The sequence below is a fragment of the Tachypleus tridentatus genome, chromosome 6, assembly GCF_004210375.1.
Source record: "Tachypleus tridentatus isolate NWPU-2018 chromosome 6, ASM421037v1, whole genome shotgun sequence".
NCBI classification, from domain to species: Eukaryota; Metazoa; Arthropoda; class Merostomata; order Xiphosura; family Limulidae; genus Tachypleus; species Tachypleus tridentatus.
In genome coordinates this window covers 73,554,970-73,571,656 of record NC_134830.1, presented here as the reverse complement: position 1 = coordinate 73,571,656, position 16,687 = coordinate 73,554,970, and the positions used below count along the sequence as shown (strand labels likewise).

General features: G+C 31.0%; 1 protein-coding gene across 2 annotated transcripts in view; it reads left to right on the top strand.

Annotated features, from left to right (window-relative positions):
* The window catches only part of LOC143252804 (substance-K receptor-like), a 253,291-nt gene that overhangs the window by 12,617 nt on the left and 223,987 nt on the right, over nt 1–16,687 (top strand). Inside the window, exon 3 of one of the 2 annotated variants that reach the window (XM_076505523.1) lies at nt 10,230–10,502. The exons of the other annotated variant lie outside the window; for it this stretch is intronic. The gene's annotated coding sequence lies outside the window, so the exon portion shown is untranslated. The remainder of the gene's footprint in view (nt 1–10,229; nt 10,503–16,687) is intronic. 2 annotated transcript variants of the gene reach the window in all.

Sequence of the window (16,687 nt, the reverse complement as noted above, 5' to 3'; positions counted from 1 at the left end):
ACTGATCATAGTGACTCTGGTCCGGTGGCTTTACACTTTGGACTAGAAATGAATGATTGTTTTACCAGCAATTGTTACATCAATTTATTGTCTTGTGTTTTAAAATGTAGATCTTTGGTTATTGAGCTGTTTTTATTTACACTTAGAAGTGAATCACAAATTTGCTTCAGATTGTTCACGAGCCATGAGTAAAGCTAAAAATAAACACATTTGGATGTTTCATTTATTTGGGGAACCCTCAAACAAAAGGAAGCTTATAAATTACATGATGTTGGTTAGTGTCTTAAAGTGTCATTAAGCAAAGGTTCAACCACCTCCTATACCAAAGTGCATTCATTTGCTTTGACCATCTGAACGCATCAGATTATTTACAATAAAAGTAGAGGACAGCTAATATCGATCTGTCTCTATACATACTCTAAAACTGAATAAAATATTTGCATGACAACTCTACTAGTCATAAGGTTTTCATGGAAGTATTTTGAAAGTTTTCTTTGTTAAGAGAAAGTGTAAAAGATTGATTAATTGCTTTGGTATGATACGGATTGGGCAACTTCTGTACTGAAATTGCATCATAACTTCACTCGCGAGAAACCTGCTACTTTTTAAAGCTCAATGAAAGAATAACTTTTATTGCATGTTATTAGTGAATTTATAGAGCATAAGCAAAAACAGGTTTCAAGAACGTATATCATTCATTAGCTTGCACAAATTGCTATAATATAGAAATTGATGCAGTGAGTTTGGCGCCATTTGATGTATTTGGGTGAAATGAATTCATTTTTATTTTAAAGTAAATGTATCCTTTCTCAATAAGAGATTTATTAAGTAATTTGGATGTTACTTTCTTTATTGTCGTTTTGGAAAAGCCTTTTGATATCATGGGGCATTTGTAAAGTTCCTTTATTTTTGGTAAATATTGCGACTTGTTGTCAGTAGTAGGAATGAGAGAGAAATATGATCAAAATTAGTAACTTTTGCCTGTACGTATTATGATATGAGAAATTGTTTAAAATGGTACGAGAAAATATATTGTTGATTATGTTTCTTGAGAACAAATATGTTTTCAGTGTAGTTCATCTTTGTTCCCTTCACCATTTATTCCACGATAATGTGCTGATGAAACACAAATTATTTCACAGTTTTTTCATTTTAATTTCGTTTATAAATAATTGTTTGTCGTGTGTATTTTATTCAACAATGAATCACAATGATGTTTTTTCAATAGCCAAAGCCATTTGTTTCTTTTCTTTATTAATATTGTTTTAAAATTTGCATATACAACTCTGTACTGTCAAAGTGTTTCACAAAGAGCTTTAAATTATGTTTACTGCAAATCCTTTCCAAGGTAGAATTATGAAACATTCATGTATGTGCTGGCAGAGATAATAAAAGCATTATTTGCTAAAAGTTGCTAAATTTACGCGTAGCTAGTTAGGAAAACAGAAAATTTTAATTGTTATGAGTAGTTATAGGTCAGTAATAGTATATAAAGTAAGATTAACATTGTGTGTACTAAATCGAATCTGGAAATTCAGCTACTCAGAAAATAAGCAATGAAAATGCACGTGTCACGTATCTTGTTTAGAGAGAGGTAAGTTATTCATTAAAATGTTGATATAGTTACAATTAGATAGTCATAGGAAATCATAAATGAAGTATTCAGAGGTCAAAATAAATTATTTACATTGCATTGGGCTGATTTTAAGTCAAAATTCGAATGTGTTTCAGCTGCAAATTCAAAGCTTGTTTGATCACGGTAGCTAATCTATCTTAATGAAGTCATTAGTGTAGTAGGCACTTTTTTATTTTACGAAACGAACCAGCTGAAGAGAAAAAAGAACCGAGGAAGAATTTAACAAGCGAATACGTTAACCTTCCATTCGAAACTGAGAGCTAACTTAGATTAAGTTAATTAGTTTGATTAAACTCTCGGTTTTAGAAATTTATGACAGAGACAAATTAGAGACATTATTCACATTTCCTACTGTGTCAAAATATAACAAAAAAGCAGTTACAAGCACTCTATAAAGTTACTTCACAATAATAGAAAACTATTGTGTGTACTGTACTGGAAACTTTGAATTGTTTGGATGAGAATTTTTAAAATAAGTTATAGAACAGATTAAACAAAGGTTGGATTGAAATTTAGTTTAATATATTTTGTTCATTTTAATTATACGTAGACAGTGATATTAAAATACATATGTGATTTAAATATTTACCTTTTTTACGTTACAACTGAGTTAAGGAAATTAACAAATGGAGCAATTTTTATAGTAAGCAACTATCAGTAATTTCTAAAGAAAGTCTAACGGCTAAAAGAAATCTCAAAAGACACGAGTTTGTGTTTTCTTTCCTTTATAGAGTTTTTCATGAACGAGGAAATTTCCTGAGGTTCAAGGTGCTTGAGTCTTTAAAAGTATTCCCTTCAGATAAAGGATGTAATTCTGATGATGACTTTTCTTCTAATATATAAATTGAAAATAAGCTAGAAATGAATTCCTGACATATTATACAAGCACACAGTGTACTAGAATACTAGAGACAAAAAATAGTAAAAATTTAAACCCAATTGTTATTTCATATATATATATTTCTATATCTTAATTTTTGCCTGTGTTATTACGTAGAGATAATGCAATACTATCCCTAATATCTTCTTCGCATTGTTTTAAAGGATTGATGTTAGCCATCCGTACATTTACTTCCTTTTTTCGAAAATGTTCTTTACTTGTTTTTTTGGGGTTTTTTCTAATGCAGAGTTTCAATAGACATAGGAAGGTCGTATTCATATCCAAGTTCTAAATTCAATGAAGTTCTAATTGTAATATTTATTATCTACGTATTATACTTATTGGTTTGTTATTCCTGTTTCACCCTTGTAACGTGTTTAATATAGTTTTAACATCTATGTTAGTTTCAGTTTAATGTATATGTAGAAATGCGTTTTATAGTTTTTATTTTCATGTTAAACGTTTTCTCAGATTGTCTTTTTTACATAATATACGCTGAAGCGAAATAATATCCCAAGGGTAAAACACCACACAGCTAAAATATCCAACTTGCGAATATCATGTAGTCTCTGTTAGACATGAATAATTTATAATTTGTTTATGCTACAAGTTATGAAAAAAGTATGTTTAAATGTTTTAATGAGAACTAAATAATGGCTAAGCATTAAGGCTCTACTGTCTAGACTCCAGTCCTGAAAATTGGGAATTTAATCTCGGATAGTCATATATATAACTATTGATACATATTTTATCAAAACGTATCATAATAAGTTCCCAGACTAAAGTAGAAAGTAAATGATAAAATTAGAATAAAATGTATATCATCGTGCACAAAATTCTAAATTTTACAATTTTGAACAAAGTAGTTTTAAATTGTGTTCACATCATGAAACAGTCATAATTTTATATATATTCCATTCGTTTATCAATGGGTGGGAATGTTTATTTGTATACAGTCCGGCATGGTCATGTAGTTAGGGTGCTCGACTTGTAATCCGAGGGTTACGGGTTCTAATCCTCCGTCACACCAGACATGATCGCCCTTTCAGCCGTGAGGACGTTATGAAGTCACGGTCAATACCATTATTTGTTGCTAAAAGAGTAGCCCAAGAGTTAGCGGTGGGTGGTGATGACTAGTTTCTTTTCCTCTAGTCTTTAGTGCTGAATTAGGGACGGATAGTGCAGATAGCCATCATGTAACTTTGCATGAAATTCAAATTATGAACAAACTTTAACTGTATATAATAAAGAAAGAATGTATAATATTTATTGAAATGGCCCGAACTCACGCCAGTCTAATGGCTTGGTTACGTGAACTTAACGGCATAGCGGCATGTCTGAAAACCTACAATGCGAGAAAGGTTTCCCTGTAAGCCAGATTTCGATACCCTATGTGGGCAGAGTACAGATAGCTCATTGTGTAGCTATGTGCTTAACTACAAACATACAAACAAACTTAAGTAGAGGATGAACTACTTAAACCAGACGACATTACAGCGAAACATTTAGAAATTTCGGAATGTTTTACAAGAACACGGATTCTCAAACCGTGGTACACGCACCACTGGTGGAACGTGCAGTTAATGTCAGCGGTACGGGCACCACTGGTAGAAAATGGAGATAATCTCGGCGGTACGAGAAAAATAATGAAAAAATTATAAAATGTGTAATAAGTCCAAAGTGAGTTTTCCACGTACGCATACACACTGCTATCTTCGCTTCTAAGCCTGCATAGATTTGCCAGTGTTTTTTGTGTTTTTTTTTCTAATGGGTAAATATTACGCCATATATTCTCTATTTATGACAGAAAAACAGTTACCTTCTTTCTAACGGATGGATCAATAAATAGGTTTTAAAATTTAAAATTTTAGATACTAGCTTTCACGTTTTGTTTTTATATAAAATTAGGCACGTCTCTGTGATTAAAGGACAAATTTAGACAAAAAGTGGTACACAAGCCATACGAAATTGAGAATCGTTGCCCTATAATAATAAGAAAATATCAGAGCTAGAAATGTGGGACGTCTAAACCAAATTACCTTTGTTAAGATTATTAATTAAAAGGTTTCTATTGAAAGTTATTTTTTACGAAATCGTTTATTTTATCCTTCTCCTACATAAAAAAGCAATCTCACTTAGCTGTGGTATATTGTTGATTTACATACAATAACTGTTGACCTAAAATACCATTAAATGCTATTGTTATATCAAACTAATGTTATTATTCTTCCACAAAAAATAAAAATAATAGTAATATCTTGAAATTAAATCATTTTTTTGTATTATTTGCGAAACAAGAGTTGATTATTACCGTATATATACATATTTTTTTGCAATGAGATCTGAAGTATAGGTTTACTGTCTTTAAATTTTTTTCTAAGTTTGATTGTAGAGTGCTTGATTTATATTGCTGACATATCGACGCTTAAAATAAATAAAAAACGTACTAGTTATCAACAAAGTATTTCCTGTGTATATTAGAGATTCAAAATATATCAAAAATAGGATAGATGAATATTAGGATTACGCTTTAAAAGTATTCATAATATAATGAACCTTGTTACGCCGAACAGATTAACTTGCAGAAATATGAATTTACTTTAAAGAGTGATTAATTATTGTCTTCTGCATAGCAATCTCGTAATGCAGTTAATGACAATTACATTTGTTCACCGACATATAGCTTTCTACAGCATTATGATATTTTAGCTTTGCAGTAAAAGGAGAATTCTAACGATGTATATGCTGTTAATAAAATATATATATGTAATATTATATTAATTTACACGATTGTAATTTATACGTACACTGTTAAAAGTTTGGCTGTTTTTGTTAGTAGATATCTACAGATGTCCCCTCATATAGATGTTTTAAAATATTAAATGTGTAACACTGTTGACAAGCCTCAGAGTTAAGAAGTGTTTAACCATAACATAAACATGAGTGTTTTTTAAGTTAACGCAGAATAGTAATAAGAATTAACCAAGAGTCACAACGTTGTCAAAACAATATTTATTGTGTCGTCGTGTGTAATTGCATGTAAAAGCAAAAAAAAAAAAAATCAGTGTAAAATATGAAAGCTGATGTTCAATCTTTTTAACTGATAAGAAATTTCACATGTGCATAAAATAGTAAAAAGTGAAACACGATGCCAGAATGAGAATGAATGGGAAAAAATAACAGATACTTATAGAATGCGGCTTTTGACTTACATTAATTTGATCGGTTTGTAACAATGTTGAATATTTATGCTTTTATTGTGATTTTCGAAGCTTACCTAATTAAATAGGATTTTTTTTGTAACAACCATTATGTTCTATTAAATGTAATCCGTAACGTGATTAATAAATTTTTGTTGAGGGAATGTTACATTAGTTTTAGTTTAATAGCTTTCGTGCTGATTGAAAATAATGCAACCTATGCCAAACCTGAAATACTCTGTTTGTCATAACATATGAAACAGTTTCGTGAAATTCTGGTTCAGAATGAAAATCATGTTGTCGTTGAAAGATTTTTTATATAAAATAAGATTGAAGTATCACATTAAGTTGCTTTTTTATCAAGCTTAAACAACAACTGTTTTTATTCTAAAGTCTTATATAACAGAGACCAAAGTCACTTATCAATTATTTTACTTTTAAAAATACTTACACTATATAATGGCGTACATAAATATAATATGATGAGTTTGAAGGACATCAGAAAAAAATGAAAGAAACAAAATAACATTCACGTATACGTGAGCAAGCTCCTAACTTTTCATCGACGTTTTTTTTTTCAATTTATACAGCCTTTTAATTCGATATAAGTGGTTTGACCACAATGTCTAAACATATATTTTTTTTTAACTTTCTTATTTCTCTCATTCTTAAGACAAAATACAAATATCGTGTGATAAAGCAACTGGTTCCAATTGAAATTGACTTTTTAGAAAATTCCTCCATTGCTATTGATTAGTTTAAAATGAAGATTCATTGCGTTGATAATATACAGACAAACTATGTAATGCCACATGATATCATAACACCTACAGTTTCTCTAATTTTGACTAATTTACTGTACATTTGACAGACGTTTGCTTCCCTGTGGCCAGTTTCCTACATATTATACTATGCATGACAAGGCATCTCTTCTCTTATATATGTATACATACATGTACTTATTTCGATAAAAATGTTTCTCATTGCCACAGTTTAATGTCTGTTTATTATTACATTATTATTTAGTTTTTTGAGTTGACTCTAGCGAGCTTATGTTTACGTATGATATGACAAAATTGTAAAATTACGCCACATATTTATTTTTCTGAATTATTCAGCAGACAAAAAAATGTTTAAAACCCCAATTATTAGATCTACTCAGTCACATTTCTCGGATTTTTATGTGTCTTTGTCCACAATTTATGGAGATTCCCCAAAACTGGTATGGAGTGTCTATGTAACAAACCATGAATTATTTGACAAATCGACTTTATATATACAGTTACGACAGAAAGTGTTCGTACCTCTGCATCCCGAGTGGTTTTTGCCATAACTTAAAAAGTATCGCGATTAGGTTAATAGTAGTATAATATATTATACTAACACACATCTACATAAATTGGGTGAAGTGTATATAATATTTTTAGTATTTTAAGTTCTTTTTCTCACTGTACTTTTACTTATGAGAACTGATGAGTAAATAAGACATTATTCACATTGAGAAGTCACCAGTTATTTCATATGTACATTATTTACTACACATATAATTATCATCAGCTGTAACACCCATCATCCACCCAAACTTACATACTCCCACTTATAATGTTGTAATAATGCTTATCAACAGAATAAAAAATTTAGCAGACAAGCTCTTTAATAACTAAAAATCAATATGAAACCGAGTGTTTCATTGGTTCACTTCTAGTAAATGAGTAATACCGGTTTCGGGGAATTAGACCTGTCATCAAGAACCATTCGGAAGTACAAACCTATAAAGGAGACTACATTTCTTATATTGGTAAAGTGTATATAATATTTTTAGTATTTTATGTTCTTTTCCTCACTGTGATGAATCTATATCAATAAAGAATATCACAGATATGTAGCATTTACACTGATAATTTCTTCTTTTGATTTATTCAGTATAAAGCTGTTTAAAATTACATTTACCACAGAAAGTGTTCGTACCCCTGCGTCGTGAGTAGTTGTTTCCTCATAACGTAAAAAAGTATCACGATTAGGATAATAAAAGTACGGTATATTATAAATATTATACTAACACACATCCACATAAAGGCACATGTACTGAAATTACTATAAACAAATTACCCCAAAGATCTTCGAAGTGTGTAGTTATTGTAATGTACTGAGAGAATCGATATCTTACAATGCTGTAATCTAGTGTTTTAGGAATCTGGAAATATAAACCTTAGTATGTTGTCAAAATTAAACTTTTTTCGTGTCAATTATTAGTCAGTGGAGAGAAAAGATACAGTTAAAATGGCAACAGCAATAACAAGCTAAATTGTCTGATTGTTCCAGTCAATTATAATGGCCTTTTAATGAAACATTGGTGTGACTGCGGACTTATACCACACACTAGAATTCGAGTTTTGATACCCGTGGTGGGCAGAGCACAGGTAGCCTATTGTGTAACTTTGTGCTTAACTCAAACTAAAATCCAACAGTTATAATCTGCATAATATTATTTTCATCAAACTTAAAATTGTGTTTTGTGTTTCTTTGTTATCTACAAACTTTTCAAAATGCTTAATAAATATTAACTATTACAAGGCTTAAAAATTCTAAGCGCATATAAGAAGAATCATAGACATTTAATAAGAAATAATAATAAAGTACATACATTATTTCAAGGAACGAGCTATGCTGTCGGAGTTTGTTTTTTAAAATAGTAGATCAGCATACATTTAAAGTTAAATTACAGTTCTTGCTAAATGTAATACATAAATTTTGTAATGAAGTTTTCGTACATGACTATTATTTGTATCTAACTTATTGTTTCAACGCCACACGAAAACATTTGGCCAGGTTACTGTTCTTTAAGTACAAGCATATAATCAATAAATCAATTCAATTTTGCATGCAGTTTGCTTATACATAATAACCCAGATCGATTTGAATGCGAATTTTTGTTTTCCTATAATTGGAATGCGAACTTGTCTATTAAACAAAACTAAGTCCAAATTGACAAATTAGAATATGTTTTAATTGGTACAGACTGCACAATTTAGAACTACCTTTTCATTCCAAACTGAGTAGACCAATTGACAGAAACCGCGTAAGAAGTTTTTTGAACATACACACACAAATATATATATCTCTGGAAAACACTAAAATAATTAATTTAATCTTATACATTTGAAAACTACATTTAATACGTATTTGAAGTTTTGATTCAAAATTTTGAAAATGAATATCTTTCTTTGGATTTGAAAGTAATATTTTCAATAATATGAAACAAAATTTAAAATAGAAAACAGTATTTTTCAGTTCTTCTGTGAAATACAAGTAACGTTAGTGACTTAGTTACGATGTTACAGGTTGTTGTTTAAAGAAAGAAAAGTTTTCAGAGTTATCGTTTTTAGTAACCAATAAGATCAAAAAAATTTAATTTTTCATTAGTAACTAACGTCTATATATAACTGTGCATTATAAAAGAAAATAAATTCTTAAAAATCTATCAATCTTTGAGATAGCTTTTGTCTATGGATTCATTTGCGATTGCTAAAAATGTAAGCTTACATTATGATGTATTAATTGAAATTATCAGTGTTAAATTTGTGATTATTTATGTAATAGAACTTATACAAATTATTATTATCTTTGGTATTTTAGTTAAAGTGTTTTGCCGTTTATGCTGCCCTGTAATTGTGTTTTTACATGGTTGAGAGAAGGTTATACTAATTTCCTAATTAATGCGACCGCCAGTGACACAGCGAAATGTCTGTGAACTCACAACACTAAAATCCGAGTTTCGATACTCGGGATGAGCAGAACACAAATAGCTCATTGGGTAGCTTTGTGCTTAATTCAAAACAATAACAACATACTGATTAACATGTAAACTTAAATGGTTTCTTTCGAAGTTTAAAATTAGAGACGTCTAGAATACCCTAAGAATATAAAGAAAATTTAATGGCCATTTTCTTTATACCACTTTATATTTTATTTAAAAAAGTTTAAACTTTTAATTTATTCTGATGCATGCGTAATTCTCATATAAACATGTTGGTGAAGAAAGTCACTTTATCTTCCTATTATTTTATACCAGTATTGTCTTCTTGTAAGAAAGATGATTGTAAAGTTGTAGAATGTAGATACTTTAAGTGTAGACTTTGATCTTTTGCACTCGCAGCTCAAATGATACCAATAGGTTATAACCTTTCTTATGTTCTAATTGGAATGAGCAATAGTCACGTTGATAGTGTAAGTCATCCTGGGAAAGTACAATGTTATAGTCTTAGATATAAAACCTGATGTTTTCTGAGAATGAAATTAGATTTACGTAGCATAACTTCTCAAATTTTATAAATACCTCAGCATTCTAAGCTCACCAGGAAAAGCGACTGTCTTCCGTACTGAATAACAGAACACGTACTAGCTAACATTTTTGAATAAATATTGTTTTAACTGTGTTTCACACTTATGTCAGTTCTCTTCTTTACGCACATTCAGTCTGAGTTAGTGTTTGTTTGTTATGAATTTCGAGCAGAGCTACACGAGGGTTATCTGCGCTAGCCGTCTCCAATTTAGCAGTGTAAGGATATAGGAAAGGTAACTAATCATCAACACCCACCGCTCTTAGACTACTCTTTTACCAACGAAAAGTAGGATTGACCCTAACATTATAACGCCGCACGGCTGAATAGGCTACCATGTTTTAAGTGACGGTGATCCGAATCCTCGACCCTCAGTTTACGAGTCGAGTGCCTTAGACACCTGGCCATGCCGAGGCCTGAGTTAGTGAACTCATAATTAGTTCCAAGTAAGTATTTTGTCGTATCGCTTATTATTTAACAAATATATTTTATTTGATCTTAGGGTAAATCAGTTCGATTCTACATCGGAATATCACACGTAAAATATTTCTAATTAGCTCTTTCTATTGATACTATCAAATTAAAAAATTAAAAATTAGAAAGTTAAGTTAAAATATTGCAATTTAAGGAGGTTTCGTGTTTGAAATTTTGGTTTTTATATCTAGACGAAGTTTTGATTGTGGTATACTAGAACTAATAGCGGAATATCATGATACTCATATCATACACATTATTTTCATATTTAATATATAGAACCGAAAAGTAGAAAAGACTAGATAATATGTAAGACGCCAAAACAAAGTGAATAGGTTCAATATAGTCAAACCTATATATATATATATATATATACTTCTAAATCATATAATATTTGGCAGCTATTTCAATATCTAAAACGCTTGCAAACGTAAGTACTTTCTTTGTTTAGTCTTAAGTACAGTTAAAAGAATGTTATAAAAATGTGATATGGTGGTTTTCACCTAATAGAGCCGGAATAAAAGTAGAATCGAAAGCTTTCCACTATACGTTACAGCATATTACTCTTGTAGCGATGACGGTTTGGAAAGTTCTGAGGAAATATTGATATATTTATAAATTACTCTTGTTTATACTTATTTCCTATTCATGTACAAAACCAAACAGAAAAATAACGTTCCAAGTATCCTTACCATTCGAAAGGAAAAGCATTGAATCAACGAGACAAAAATGTTCTGAGACGGTCGTCCACCCTTTCTTATTTAGTTATCTCATTTGTCCCGCTAGTCGTACAAAATTGATAAAGCACAAAGCTTGCTATGTTTTGCTATCTACAGTGCTAGGCAGAAGACCCAGTCTTTATACGGGATCGATGTGAAAAGGCAAAACTGTTATGATTTTTTATTGCCAGCAGCATATTCATTCTGAGAGCTTGGTCTCCAATAATGTGTTATTATCCTTTAAGTTTTATGATCGTACACATGTGTAACTGAAGAAAATTACTCAGATCGTAACAAGAATGATAAAATAAAAAAGTCTGTAACAAGGAAATAAGAATTTGTTATTTGTAGTTACGATATTTATTGGTCAGCTTAAATTTACTGAAATATAACGATAATACCAAAGAAATAATAAAAATATTTTATTAAGAGTAAAGATAAAGCAGTTAGTTAACTGATCCACCACCAACTTAAAAGCTACTTTTACGTCACGATATAGTGAGGTTTGCCTGTCACTATTGTTTTGTGCAGCAATAAAACGCGAATCATGAATTAGGCCTCACAGCTCGGGCTCGTTTAATACTGCACATGATCAACTCCACTGAAGAAAAGACATAAAAAGACTATTTTTTGTAAAATATGAATTATAAAAAATGAATATTTTCATGTGTACGCCTATCCTGTTTAAGTATGCTTCATGAGTGGTTTAACAACCTACATTGTGAGAAAATACACTGTACTAAAGGGATAACACAAAACAAATTTTAATTGTTTATTTGTTTTGAATTTTGCGCCTTCCCTCTAGTCTTATACTGCAAAAGTAAGGACAGCTCGTCATCACCACCGAATACCAACTCTTGGGCTATTCTTTCACCGACGAATAGTGGGATTGACCGTCACATTATAACGCCCCCACGGCTTAAAAGGCGAGCAAATGTGACGAGGAATCGAACCCGCGACCCTCGGATTACGAGTCGATTGCCTTAACCACCTGGCCATGCCGGGCCACTAATTTTAACACTGAATACGCCCAATTATTTAAAACTAGTAATAGGTTTTTTCTCGACGAAAACAAAATCTTTTTCTTGAAAGTAAAGTTATATCACCTTTAAAAGAGTAAGAGAAACAATATCAGACACTAGTATATCATTGTCTTTACTTTTCTGTCACTTCAAAATAAGGAAGGGTTTCGCGGAGAGGCACTTGTTTAGATTTGAAAAACAAAACAGAAACTAACAAACAAATCAAGTTCAAAGGTAAGCCAAAATATAATATTTTGGTTCTTTTCTCTTTAGTGAAAACGTAAATGACATTACGATCTCACAGAACTATGCTGCTACAACCTATGTAGTGATTGCTATTCGTGACGTTGCTATGGTGACCGATCGTCCTTCTAACTGGTTGTTTGAGAGTACCTTAGTTAAATCAAATGTTTAATTTGTGACAATATGAGTTTAATTGAATGCCTTGGAGTGAGAAATGCATTGGAGAATAGATTATATCAAGTTCAAAAGTAACTTTACTGGCTTTTGTGGTTTGTATTTTCAATCAGTAAAGGTTAACTTTTATATATGAACAACTGATTACAGGTAACGTATTTAAAGGTTTTGAGTATAATGATTGTAAAAAAAAAATACTTTGCGTAATACAGATGAAACAAGTTAATTTAAAAGGACATCAAAGAAGTTGATATTTCGCAAATATAAAGTGATGTAAGAAAATGAAGTAATAAAAACAAAAATTAAACTTCTTATTTATGATAAAATAAAATTCACCTCAAAGAAAATTTTATGCAGTATTTTTATACTACTGAATAAATGCAAGGTAACTACGCTTTCAGTAAATGATCCATGAACAATGAATATCATGAATGATTTTCAAAATAAAACATATTTCATTACTAATCCCGTCTACCGATATATATATATTAGGTTCTTCTGAGAATGTTTATATCGTATTCCTTTACTTTCGAATAACTTTAAATCAATGAATCTCTCTCTTTGAGTCTCATATCCAAAAAGGATGCTAGTCTTCATGATCTTTTATAAATCTCTTCTCATTGAAGCACAAACTATCAGGTCATCCCATAAATAATGTCCAAAAATTTAATACACAAAGTGCATAATCATTTCTGTCTTTGTAAAAGGTTTTAATGGCTAAAATAAGTAGTAGGACGTGTATAAAAATATTCAAACAAATGAAAGAAACTACCTCAACTACACATTTTCAGATCATTAATCAAATAAACCCTTATGAATATGGATGTGTCTGAAGAGCACATTAGGCATATAAATCTTTATGAGTTAAGAAAGGAAATAGTGCAGCAGAAACTACACGAAACATTCAAGGTGTTTATGGTGCAGAGTCTCTCAATGAAAGAAAATGTCAAAGGTGGTTTCAGAAGTTTAGGTCAGGTGACTACAGCTTAATTGATGCACCACGTTCAGTTCATTCTGTTGAGTTTAATGGCTCCACTTTATGAAGATCGTACTGTATCAGTTGAAGAACTAGCACAGAAGCTTAATTCAACCCATTCAACAGTTTACCGTCATCTGTAACAGCTGGAAAAGGTGTTAAAACTTGGAAAATGGGTCCCCCATGATTTGATAGAAGCCAACTTTAGAGCAAGAGTAAACATTTGCACTTCTTTACACTCTCGTGAACGTAACTCACCTTTCGTGGACAGGTTAGTGACTGGAAATGAAAATTGCATATATTATAAAAATGTTAAGCCCCGCAGACAATGGATCAGTGCAGGTAAACTGGCTAAAGAACAGCCCAAAATAGACCTCCATCTTAGGAAAGTCTTGTTAAGCATTTGGTGTGATATTGTTGGTGTGATCCACTTTGAGTTGCTGCCACTCAAAAAAACGATTACATCAGACTTCTGTTGTCAACCAATAGAGCACTTGAATGTTTCACTGAAAGAAAAAGAGGTCTTTTTTAGTCAATCGAATAAGGTGTTGTGTTACACCAGGATGATGCACAGCCTGATCCAGCAAGAATCGCATCTGCAAAGATTAAAGAGCTAGACTGGGAAAACTTCCGCATCTCCCTTATTTTTCAGACCTTGTAATATCTGATTATCATATATTTCGAAGTTTGCAGAACTATCTTGATGGAAAAGGGCTTAGAACACATGAAGATGTCAAAACCACACTCTTTACATTTTTTTCCTCCAGTCCCCAATAATTTTATAAAAGTGTCATTCAGGAGCTTGTGTATCGTTGGCATGATGTAATATATAATAATGGAACATGCATTATTAATTAAATAACAATAAAAGCGTTTGAAATACTTTCTTTTTTGTGAACCTAAAATCGGATACTACTTAAGGGATGACCTGATGCTTCCAATGTCGTAATTTATCTATTAAGATTGATCTTTGACATAAGTCAACCTCTGTCTTCCACAGTCTCTCCTTCCTTCAATATCTTTAGATACGATTAGTATTTCAATATTTTCTTTCTTCGTAACGTGTCTGAGAAACTTTGCATTTTTCTGATACTAGCCAAAAACTTCCTACTGTGCTTGACAAAATATTTTCTTTGAGGTGTAACTTGTCCAACGTAACTTCGAAAGGTGCCTTAAGAACCACAACTCAGTTGCTTCAATTCTCTTTTCCATACTTGGCGTACTGTGCAACATTATGATGCATACGTGAGAACTGGTATAACACAACAGTCCGAAACTCTTATCTTCGTCCACTGGAACATTTTACCATTTGCCAGTATATTCTAATTTTAGAAATGCGTCTTTTGCCATTCCTATTCTCAGTTTTATTTCTTTATCACAATTACAATATGATATTATGCAGCTTCAAGATAGGTGAATGTATTGACCTGCATTGTTTTCCTCCTTATTAACATAAAATAGATTTTAATAAAAGTTTTAATACCCATACCAGTCGTCTTGAAAATCATTTTTACAGAATAAAAACCAATAAAGTTACAGGAGCAAATGAACGTATATTAGAACAAATAAAATGTTTGGAAGAATTTGATATTGAATAGTTAACAACTATTATCAATGATATTTATGAACGCAGTGAAATACCTGAGGATCATCACGTAAACTGATTTTTACTGTTCTCTCCAAGAAACTTGGAGCTATCAAAAGTGAACCCTAACGAACCATCAATTTGATGAATTGTGCAACAATGATCCTTCCTATTAAAGGTATTAATGATGAGAGCTAGAAGTATAATAAGACTAGATATTACAAAGGTTCATTGTAGTTTTATTAAAGACCGTGCTACAAGAAATGTTATCTTCATTGTATAAATGCTTTCAGAGAAGACAATAGAAATGAAGAAGGAAGTTCTCTTGTGTTTTATTGGTTATACTAAAGTTCTGGACAGAGTTAAACATATAGAATTAAAGATATCTTGAGATACAATTTTACTTCGAGTGGGTTTCTCGCCATCAATAATGGTTTTCATTCTGTTGATGACTATACATACTTTTAACTTAAGAATGTTCAAGTTGTAACTTTACTTGTTAATATGTGGTTTTTCATCACAACTTTGGTGGAATAAATCTTCAATTTACTCTGTCCGTCTTTTCAATACTTATATATCCACAAGCAGTACTTCCTTTTTAACCCGTGATGTCTTTAATATTTTTAAAAATTGATGTAACATTTTTATCCTTTTGTTTTTACATTTCTATACATTTTTGTTAACTAATATTTTTTTCTTCAGAACATCTAAATCACATGTTTTTGATAAGTTTCTTATACCCTTCTGTACTACAAGCTTTTATATCATCTTTCTATTTTCTATGAGTTCAAGGAATTCCTCCGTCATTCACTTCCTTTTCTTTTACCTTGATATTAATGGAATAATCTCTCTGACTGTTTCAATAAGTATTTTTTTTAACAATTTCCCATTTTGCATATTTTCTTCAGATTGAAATTCTTGAAAACTGTTTTTAACTGCAACTGTATATCTTCCTTTAATTAGATATTTTCTTATTAGAATTGTATTATAAAACTTCTTAAATGTTTTGTGTTGATGATGAATACTACAGCTGTCATAGGTAGTCTCTGGCTACGTTTTCGATTGTGATTATGCATTTCTGAATCTTTTATTAATGATGATGTAATCAATTTGGTTTATAACATTATCTCCAAGACTTTTTCACGTGTACCTCCTTCCAAGGTGGTGTTAAAACATGTGTTTCTAATGGTCTGACCATTTTCAACATACAAATCAATCCAATTCTCTCTAAATCCATGCAGTCCAATAATATTATCCACTCATAACCAACTTTCGCATTTAGGTCTGCCATCACTATGACCACTTTATGAGGTTTGCAGTGACATCGGTGAATTCAAAATCAAAATGGATAAATTATTATTAATTGAAAAATGGCTCTCTGTTACCCGTTTATTTTTGTATTCATTTGTGCCATAATGTTGTATTGTAAAATGCTAGT